The 11,161-nt window shown below is 38.1% G+C and overlaps 1 pseudogene; it reads left to right on the plus strand.

Annotated features, from left to right (window-relative positions):
• Window positions 1–5,802: 5,802 nt before the first annotated feature.
• On the plus strand, window positions 5,803–6,278 carry LOC124225559 (40S ribosomal protein S15-like; annotated as a pseudogene).
• The last annotated feature ends 4,883 nt before the right edge of the window (window positions 6,279–11,161 follow it).

The following is an 11,161-nucleotide window of genomic DNA, read 5'->3' on the forward strand; positions in this document are numbered from 1 at the left end:
AAGAATTTTGGCTCAGATTCATGAACCTTTGATTTAATAAAAACCCTAAAATAAAAATGTTAGTTAAAAACTTGCTAAGCTTTCTCCTTTCCCTCTTCTTCCTCTCTGTGCAGATACAATTTGTCACTTCTGCCAAGGCCAGACACATGGAGAGGTGGATTTATATTGAGTTATGTGCCTGGTTCAGACACGTGCATGTTTCTCGACACTCTGAATGTTCCTCTGGATGCTTTGTATGTCCTTCCTGAGCAGCAGAGGGATGTGTTGGTAAAATTGAGTTAAAATAAATTAATCAAAGTGGTCCCTGGTAGGGCAAGAAGGGGTACAATGGAATAATCTTGAAAGAGGACGATTTTCCCTTAGCATAAAGATGCTATCCCATGCAGCCTTGCTCATCTGTTGGCAGAATGGATTTTTAGCATATTGTCCACAGATGGATGACGTCAGCAGTGGCTACAATCCCTTGGTCAGGGCTTCTGAGCCAGAAGTGTGTCAGACTCATCACTGGAGAATACTGAGGGAAAAGCTGCTATATACCACATCTCACTCCTTTGCTGCTGGCATTTTCCAAGTTGGCAGTTGCGTAAGCATATGATATTCTTTATTTTAAAGAAGTGAGAAGGCATTTGGGACCATCAAATTATTCTCTTTAGAAAAGAAGCTGGAAGGAAGAAAGATTTTCAAGTCTGATTCCAATCTTCTAAAATCATTTGACTCTGAGTGTCTTCCTGACCTTGGCCTGCCAGCTGTTCTGTTCTGCCTCTCCAGAATCCCATCCATTTATGATTCTCAAGCCACCTGTCAGCATGGTAAGCAGGAGAAAGGCTACAGCAGGAGGGCAAATTAGATGTGAATGTCTCTGCGGGCTTCTCTGCCTTGGAAGCTAATGCAATTACATGTTGAGCAAGCAGAGAATCCAAACCAAAGAGAAGCAGCATGCCATAGCAGAAAGCCGCTACAAAGGGAGTTAGGAAACGGGTTCCAGTCTAATTCACAAGGGCTTCTGTAGGGATTAAATGGCAGTCCATATGTTCCATGACCAGTTACAGGGAGATGGCAGATGCTCAGTCTTTCCCTTTTCTGTGACTCTTTCATGAACTAATTGTGGCCCTGGGCAAATCAGCAAAACGCTGCAACCTCACCTCTGGTGGAAGAACCTCTGAGAATGAAGACAGTACATATTTAGAGACTATGTGGCCAAGCACTATGCTAGGTATCTAACAAATTATTTTATTTAATCTTCATAACAACACTTGTGTTAGGTATTAGCATCATGAGACAAATAAGACACACAAGGCTCTGAGAATTTTAATAACTTGCCCAAGGTCATGCCAAATTTAAATGACAGAGTTGGGTTTGTGGACTCCAAAATTAAGGCTAATGAAAGAATTGGAAATAATGCTTCTCAAATTTTTCCTCATGGAAGAGGAATGTGAAGACGTGCGATTACTTCAAGTCTTCTGTTTTGTCTTTAAAATTCATATGGATTTATCTGCATTCTGTTCCATAATGTATGTGTGATTGTTTCCCTATAAATCAAATGCTTTACAGTTGTGTTTATTCTCTGGTTCCATGTATCCCCTTCACAGTGTTAGTTCCTAGGCACACGCACATCTAGAGATGCGGTAATAACAAACTTTAGTAGGTGATCTCTATGGTCCTTTCTAATGTTAATGATTTACGGGTTTAACTAATTACCCTGGTTATCAGGCAATTTGGATTATATAGATAAACAGTTGTCAGTGTTACTTAGAAATGTAATGCTGTATCAACTCGAGGACAATTGGTTAAAGTGTTGTTACGTGTCTGTCTCCCTAGTCTGATGCAACAGACAGGCTATTAAGGTTGACTGACTACCCATTCCTGAGTAAGCGGATCTCATACAGTCAACTGCCATAGTTCATTTGAGATCTGAGGGCAACTTTGAAGAAAGGGAGTGTGGCATTTCCCAGCTCCCAAAGACCACAGCATCTTTTAGGCGGTTTCTTCCACAGCTGCTGCTATTACCATTCAGTACATCTTTTCTCCTCTGGCCACTTCAGGCTTAAGGGTTATGGCCATTTCCTACTGTTACTAGTCCCGGCTAATCCCTAGTTAATTGTCTAAGCCTCCTCCTAACTTTGTAAATAGTTCATGAACTATTCATTAACACCTTTTCAATGACCTTTTTGCGTTGGCCACCTGTTCCCAGCTGAGATTCTAACTTTTTCTCTTTCCTGAGCTCTACCCCCGTTATCCACTACCTACTGGCCATGTTGACTACAGTTTCACAGTCCTCTCAACCCCACAGCAGAACCCTTCACAAACCTGCTCCTCTGATGCGTTTCCTGATTCAGTGATTGATGCTACTCTCTATTAATCACCAAACCAGACACCTGGGTGTCATCCTAGCCCTCTCCATCTCACTCACTTCAGCCAGCCAGTCACTAATTTATATCAATTCTCCTTCATAACATTTCCTGAACTCACCACATCTTCACCATCTGCACAGTTTCTGCTCTCATTATTTGTCAAGTAGATTGCCTCCTAATGGGTCCATCTGCCCCTAGCTTGCCTTCTCCATTCCTTTTCTGTTGTTTTCTCTTCTATCACAATCATATCTTACAAACAAAAATCTGTTCATGCCAATCTACTCTATAAAACCCTTCAATGGCTCCTTATTGCCTTAAAGATAAAGTTTAAACTCCTTAGCAAAGCATACAAGCTTTTCTTTTTCTTTTTTAACTTAGTCATTTTCTTGATACTTCCTCATAAGAACTCTACACTTGAGTACTACCAAATCCCTTCTTGTTTATCACAGATGGCTGAACTGTACACTTGTGCATTCATTCGTGCTATTTCCTTTGCCAAGAATATCCTGTGTGTAGTAGTTCTTCAAGTCCTACTACCAGCATCACCTTCTCTAGGAAACTTACCCAGACAATCACAATCCCCACAACTGGTTTGGGTATGTGTTAAGGGTTCCAGTGGTCCCAACCTTCAGGTGATGGCACGTTCCAGGGCAAGGTGCTCTGTTCTGCTGGATGATATACCATTGCATTGTCCTGCTCTATGTCAAGTGAACACCAGAAGCCTTATGCTTGCTCTTCTCCATAAGATGCTGTCTCTCGCCCAGGCCTGGAACGAGGCCTGGGATTCAAGTATGGGCTGCTCTGGAGGGAAGTATCTTGGTCAAGTTTCATGAGATAAGATATGTTGAAATGGCTTACGGATGTTTGAATCAGAGATGGTTTCGAGTGCCAGGTCTTCTGCTGACCAGGTGCATAGCTTTCAAGGAGGAAAAGTCCAGAGAGTGTTATACCAATGAATAGCTTGCTTAAGTTATGCAAAGGCATCAAATTTCTGAGGGCAGTCTGCAGCAATAGTATAAGTGAAGCTGGCTCCAGATTTTGTCTTCGAGCCAGGGCTAATACCGAAGTACTTAATACTCAGGCCTATCTCATCTATCACACAGAACTTCCTTTTCTAATTTATGGAATATTATTGCTTAGATGGATGTAATTTAAAGCTTCCACCCACATTATAAAGTTCAGAGATTTTTAAGCTAAAATTAACCATAGGGATTATACAGAAATATATTATGGAAATATAGTATTTTTCAATCTTTGATTTGTGAATCCCTTTCACAGTGATATGTAATCTCACAAACCCCCTTAGAATTAAAAAATCATAATTTTTAGGTAGGAAATGATTAAGAAGTAATTTTAAGTTAATTTATCTTGGATCTTTATATATTATGTATTAATTACATATTATATAATAGGATTTGCTTTTATATTATCTTCAGTAATTGATATGTTTTATAGCTCTAGCCTAGACTTCTTCCCTGAGTTCTAAACTTTAATACCCAGCCATCTTCCCCAACAGATCTCAAATTCATCATGGCCCAATCCTCCCTCCAAAATCTGCTCCAACTGCAGCCTTTTCTAACTCAGTTACAGGCCTCTCCATCATGGCCAAAAAACCTGGGCATCATTCTCAACTCCTATTTCTTTAATAGTCCACATCCAGTCCATAGCAAATCTTGATGAACCTATCTTACATATACACATAAACTATGATCACCTCTCATGACCTCCTCTGCCACCACCATGGTCTATAAGTCACTATCATTTTCTTGTCTGTTAACTGCAATAGCTTATTAGCAGTCTCCCTGCTTCCAACTTTGCCTCCTAACAATTTATTCCAGGGCTTCCAGACTGGTCTTCTTAAAATAAATCAGATCATTTTATTCTTCTACTCAAAACCTTCAGAGTGAAAGCCAACCTTCTTATAATGGCTTACAAGGCTCTATATGAGTTGACCCTGGGCTTACTGACATCAGCTCCCACTAACTTATTCCAGGATGAGTCTCCTTCAGCCACACTAGACTTGTTGCATTTTCAGACTTACTTCTTCCTCAGGGTCTTTGCATTTACTATGTTCTCCACCTGTCGTAGTCTTTCCCCTCTTATGTTCATGATTTGCTTCCGCACCTCCTTCAAGTCTTTCCTCAGATATCACCTAGAAGTAAAATCTTTCCTGATGAATTTACTTACAATGACTCTCCCTTTCCTGAATGTCTGTCTCCTTTACCTGCTTTATTTTTCTCCACAGCATTTGTCATTTTCTACTATACACTAGACTTTACTTTTTAATTTTTGTTTTTTTGTCTCTTCCACCAACACACACGTATTCATACACATAATAGCAAGTGAGCTCGCTGTAAACAATAACGTTTGTTTTGTTCATTGTGGGGCTCTCAGAATGTAGAAAACTGCCCTGGCACATAGCACACACCCAGTAAGTGTTTGTTGTTTGAATGAAATATAAATAAAGACAAGTTTCAACCCTTTTCCATTTATCAAAAAGCTTCTTAAAATTTAAACTATATTTGGAAGAAAAATCTATGATTTGATGACAAAATAAGACGAGATTATTTCATGTTTAGTCTAGATATTGAATGTAATTTAAAGATTAAAATGACACTATATATTATGGCAAAAACAACTTGCTTTCATGGTCTGATGTTAGGGAGTATATTTGGAGTTTAAAATCAAAGCGCTTTTATTTATAATACTCATGATTTGTTTCTACGTTCACCAAACATGCTTACGTTTAAACCAGTATTTAGTTGAATAGCAGTCAAAAAGAACTCAATGCCTAATAGCGTTTAGCAGACTGAAAGAAGGTATTAGGAACCCACACCTCTCACTCCTATCAGCTCCTCATTCCACGTAGCTTTTCTCAGTGTCCGTGGCATTTTTGTGATTTCCCAACACTAGAGTAAGTTTTTCCCTCAAAATGAGTGAGGGTCTTGGTGCCCTGGAGACTTCGCCCAACTCCCAACAGGAAGAATTGTGAAACTTTCCACAAGCCCGTCTCCGTGGGTCTCCCCATTCTCCTCCTGGGGTCTGTTATTCTGGCTGTGAGATGTCCTGTGAAGCCTGTGATGGGCCTACTCTATCTCCTCTCCAGCCCATTTTAGTTAGACGACGGCATTGTGAGGCCACCAGCCCTTCTGTTTGAATTCTATGACTCTCCACGTGGCCTATCTTTGAGTGGAACCTGGACAGGATTGTCACCCTCTTCCAACCTTCTTACCCCTATGTCCTCGGCACTGGTTGTCTCCTGTGAAAACGGCAGTGAACAGGTTGTTTTGAACCGGCCCTGAAGATGTGGGTCAGGAGTTGTGCTGGCAAGAGGGAGGGATGAGAGCCATTGGAGAACTGAAGATGAAATGTCTTTTCCTTTTTAACATTTCTTTTATATTAGTAATAAATGCAGTGGAAACAAACAAAAGCTTTCCGAAGAACCGACAAGATGGCAGAAGTGGAGCAGAAGAAGCAGCGGACCTTCCACAAGTTCACCTACGGTGGCGCGGACCTCGGCTAGCTGCTGGACATGTCCTTCGAGCAGCTGATGCCCCTACACTGTGCTCACAGTGGCCGCGGCTGAACCGCGGCCTGCGCAGGAAGCTGCTCTGCCTGCTGCAGCGCCTGCGCAAGGCCAAGAAGGAGGCGCCTCTGATGGAGAAGCCCCAGGTAGTGAAGATGCACCTGGGGGACATGCTCATCCTGCCTGAAATGCTAGGCAGTATGGTGGGCGTCTACAAAAGTGTGACCTTCAACCAGGTGGAAATCAAGCCTGAGATGATTGGCCAGTACCTGGGTGAGTTCTCCATCACCTACATGCCCGTGAAGCACAGTTCTCGCTGTACTGGGGATCCTCCTTCCACTTCATCCCCCTCAAGTAGTCTGCTCACCAATGTAGATACAGACTTCTCTAAAAAAAAATGAAAAATTTAAAAAAACAATAAGGAAATCCTGCCATATGCGACAACATGGATGAACCTTGATGACATTATGCTAAGTGAAATAAGCCAGTCACAGAAGAACAAATACTGCAAGATTCCACTTATAGAAGGTATCTGTAATAGTCAAACTCACAAAAGCAGAGAGTAGAAAGGTGGTCGCCAGGCGCAGTGGTTAGGGAGAATTGGAGAGTTGTTATCCAATGGGTGTAAAGTTTCAGTTATGCATGATGAACAAGTTCTAGAGATCTGCTGTACAACAACACTGTATCTGTACAATACTGTTTTGTACACTTAAAAATTTTTGAGAGGTGGATCTCATGTTAAGCGTTATTACCACAATAAAAAGAGAGTTAAAATGGATGTTCATACTGTCTTAATGCATGAAGGCCCTAGGATAACTTCGAAAATCTTGGAAACATAGACCTAAGACGACTGTTTCAGCTTACAGAAGAAAAGAGAAAATCTAGAGAAGGGGGCTTATCTGAGCTGAGAAAGCTCCAGAACTGAAGGAGGCTCTTGACCAAAGTCATACACAATGTAGTTGGTATTTTCCAAAGTCCTTTCTTTTTTTTTCCTCCCCAGTTTTAAATATCCTAATTTGAATGCCATGCCTTTGTTACAATCTCTCCCATTTTTTGCTGTTATTGAGTGCTATTTATTTTTATAAATTACTAACCAGAGGTTATTTACTAATTCACTTTTTCATTCAATCTAATTTGGTTGTAAATGTCCACATCAACTTCTTTCTTACATTTAGTTCTGATATTTGCTGCAACAAACAGTTGTGTGTATGTGTGTGATTCAGGGGTGATTAAGATCTTTCTGAGTTCTGATTGGTTTACATTCTTTCTGTTCCAATTGTTAGAGAAAGATGTGTATATACTCAGGAATAAAATTAGCAATAACCAATTTTGCATAGGTGTATTCTTACAGGTGTTTTATATTTTATATGGTCTATTATTAGATCTAAATATCTAACACCACATTACTACTATGATTACCACTACTGCTAAGGCAGCTAGCATTGAAGGAAGATAGGCTGGGTGCCATATACTGTTTACTCCATGTACATTATCTCATTTTATCCTCCCAAGGAGCTCTAGTCGAATCAGGCTAATGGTACTTCCCTGAACACTCCATGCACTTTCTTGTGTCAGTGGGTGTGCTGTTCCCTGTGCCTGAATGCTTCCCTCTCCTTTATTCATCTGGTCGGCTCCTACTGATCCTTTAAAATTCTGTTCTTTGGAAATCGATTTGGGAAGTGTTCTAAGATATTGGTCTCACCTATATCCTTCCCTTTTAATTCCTCTTTGTCAAGTGTGCTTTACTGTGTTTTTCACAATTAAAAAATTATTGTGGCGGGCTGGCCTGGTGGTGTAGTGGTTAAGTTTGCGCACTCCACTTTGGTGGCCTGGGGTTTGCAGGTTCAGATCCTGAGTGCAGACTTATGGACCACTTGTCAAGCTATGCAGTAGCAGTGTCCCACCTACAAAATAGAGGAAGATGGGCACAGATGTTAGCTCAGAGCTAATATTCCTCAGCAAAAAGAGGAATATTGGCAATGGATGTTAGCTCAGGGGCCAGTCTTTCTCACCAAAAACAAACAAACAAACAAACAAAAAATTATTGTGGGGCCAGCCCTGATGCTCTAGTGGTTAAAGTTCAATGCTCTCGTGGCTTTGGCAGTCCGAGTTCATTTCCCAGTTGTGGAACCAAACCACCCATCTGTCAGTTGCCATTCTGTAGCAATGGCTCACGTAGAAGAACTAGAAGGACTTACAAGTAAGATACACAACCATGCACTGGGGCTTCAGGGAGAAAAGAAAAAAAAGAGGAAGATTGGCTACAGATGTTAGCTCAGGGTGAATCTTTCCTTGAAAAAAAAAAGAAAAATAAAATTATTGTGTTTATGTCTTTAATTTTCCCTACTAGTTTAGCAGATTTTACAATGCTCTTGAGCAGCCCATGACAAGAAATTTGCTTGCCCAAAGTCACAGAGCACATCATTAGTTATTTTTTCTTTTTTTGTTTTTTCATATCATTACATTTAATATTTTATTTCTTGATGTTTTTAGATTTTATTGGTTGATGAATCTGCTAGTGGCAGCTTTGTTTCTTTAAAATATTAATATCTGCTTTTGGTTTTTTTACTCAAAGTTTAATCTGGGACATCAAACACTATATTAAATGGTAGTGAGATGGGGTGGGCCTATGTCCTGGTTTGCCCAGAACAGTCCAGGTTTGAGCAGTTGTCCCAAGTAAAGCCACTGTCTCAATATAACTAATACTTACTCTTGATTTCACTCTCAAAAATGTCCTGTCTTAGACAAAAATTTCATAGTCACTTTAGAAATTGTTCATATATGGCATTCATCTTTCATTTCCAATTTAATGGGATTTCTTCAAATATTTTTGTTAGTATCATGTTTGTTATAGGTTTCTAATAGATTTTTTTTCATCTTAAGAAACTTTCCTTCTATTTTTAGTTGCAAATTTATTTATTTATTTAAGATTTTATTTTTTTCCTTTTTTCTTCCCAAAGCCCCCCAGTACATAGTTGTATATGCTTAGTTGTGAGTCCTTCTTGTTGTGGCATGTGGGACGCTGCCTCAGCATGGCCTGATGAGTGGTGCCATGTCTGCATCCAGGATTCGAACCGGTGAAACCCTAGGCTGCCACAGCAGAGTGTGCGAACTTAACCACTCAGCCAAGGGGCTGACCCCTGCAAATTTATTTTAATCAGGAATTGGTGTTGACTTTTATCAAATATTTTTATCTTATCTATTATATAGTTTACATTTTTCTTTTAATATGTTAATGTATTAAACAATTTTCTAATATTGGACAACACTTAAAATCCTAGAGTAAACTATACTTAGTCATGAAGTATTATGTTTTACTTTATTAAATTTCACAATTTGATGTATAAATAGTTTATTTGGGATATAAGATCTGTGTTTATGAGGCTAGCCTATAACTTTATTTCCCTCCTTGTCTGATTTGCGTAACAAAGTTTTATTAAAGCCTCATAAAATGAGCTGTAGATATTTCCATATTTTTTCATATTCTATATTTATATACCATGATGAAATGACCTGTGAAATATTTAGGTGTATACTTTTTAGAGTTAGACATTTTTAAATTCGTTTTCATGATATCCTATCATTATTAGTTTATCTGTGTTCTACTTGTTTTTGCTTCAATTTGATTATTTATTTATTCCTAGAATAATATTCATTTCATCTATATTTTCAAATTTATTAGTGTGAAGTTTTACCTAGTGTTTTCTTATATATACCTTTTATATGTGTAGCTATGACTCCTTTATTATTAATATTAATTATGATTTCTCTCTTTTACTTGATTAAATTTGACAAATATTTGTCAGTGTACTGATCTTTTCAAATGAAAAATTTTGGTTTTAATCAGCATTTAAAATTTTTTGTTAAATGGGTGTTTTCTTGTATTAATTTTGATTTGAGCAACATTATTCGTATTTTCTTTTATTTACTGTTTATTTTTCATCATCTTTGAATGTTTAATTTATTTTCAGTCTTTTTTAATGTATACATTTGGAGTAAAACATTTTCTTTGGAGTATTCTTTGGCTGTTATATGCAGGGTTTTAATATGCAGGGTTTTCACTAATGTATTTCTAAGTATGTTGTAATTGTAGTTAATTTTTCCTCTTCATCCCAAAAATAGCTCTTAGAAGAGAGATCCCAAGTGAACACATTTCTTTTCGATATCTTATTTTTTCTTATTTCAAATTTCCATGTTTTTTACTCAGTGAATGTAGTTTGTATGATTTTTGCTTTTTGGAATTTGTTAAGATTTCCTTTGTGGTCAAATCCAAGGTTAATGTTTATGAATGTTTCATGGATGATGAAAAGAATGTCTATCCTCAGTTTAACAGGAACAAAGCTGTAAATAAATTTGTTTGATTATTCATGGTGTTTACATCACTTGATTCCTCTAAATTTATTTCAATTTTTTCTTTTGGCTTCTTGATGTACTTATGAGCTAAGTATATTAAAGAGACCCATTATGGTTGTGGAATTTTTCTGTGTGTATATTTCTATTAGTCTTTCCTTTATGTGTTTTGAAGCCATATTATTAAGCACATATAGGTTCATGATTATTCTATCTTCTGAGTAGATTTTTATCAATTCAAAATATCCTTTTTGGCCCTTTTAATGAATTTCATTTTGAATGATTTTTTCTTGGACATTAATATTCCCACACTTGTCTTTGTTTATTTAGCATTTGCCTCTCTTGGTGTTTTGCATATACCAAGGCTGGGTTAACTGATGATGCTGGTTCAGCAAATAACATCACTCAGTCACATTATTCTTTCTTTGGTCCTCTTAGCTTCCTTTAGTTTATTTGAACTTTTTATCTGTTTGTTGACCTGGTCATCATTTCTTGCATTTTTCTTGGGTTCTTGACGCTTACTTTGTCAATTAGGAATTGAATTTGGGGCTTTTTATTACCATGGAAAGAGCAAGAAAGCATTCCTACTGGCTTCTCTCATACTGACTGGATAGAACTAGCCAGGATATTCCCCTAATTTTGCTTCTGATTCATCTTGAATTTTTGGAGTGGGACTTGTGTTCCCAGAATAAGACTTTTTCTCTATATGTACATTTAGAGTGTTTCATACCTCCTTGAAGAGTGGGGTAAAGGTACTAGGGCTAATGATGTGACTTGAGCTCTTTAGGGAGAGAAAGTATGTGACAGAGAGTACCACAACATACAAGGAAGTAAAAAGTGGAAATCATTATTTTGAATATGCAGGAGTAGAAATGCATTAGTACGGTATATATTATAGATGTGCCAATGTCATTTTGCTCATTTGGGTAAATTA

The sequence above is a fragment of the Equus quagga genome, chromosome 14 (genome assembly GCF_021613505.1).
Source record: "Equus quagga isolate Etosha38 chromosome 14, UCLA_HA_Equagga_1.0, whole genome shotgun sequence".
NCBI lineage: Eukaryota > Metazoa > Chordata > Mammalia > Perissodactyla > Equidae > Equus > Equus quagga.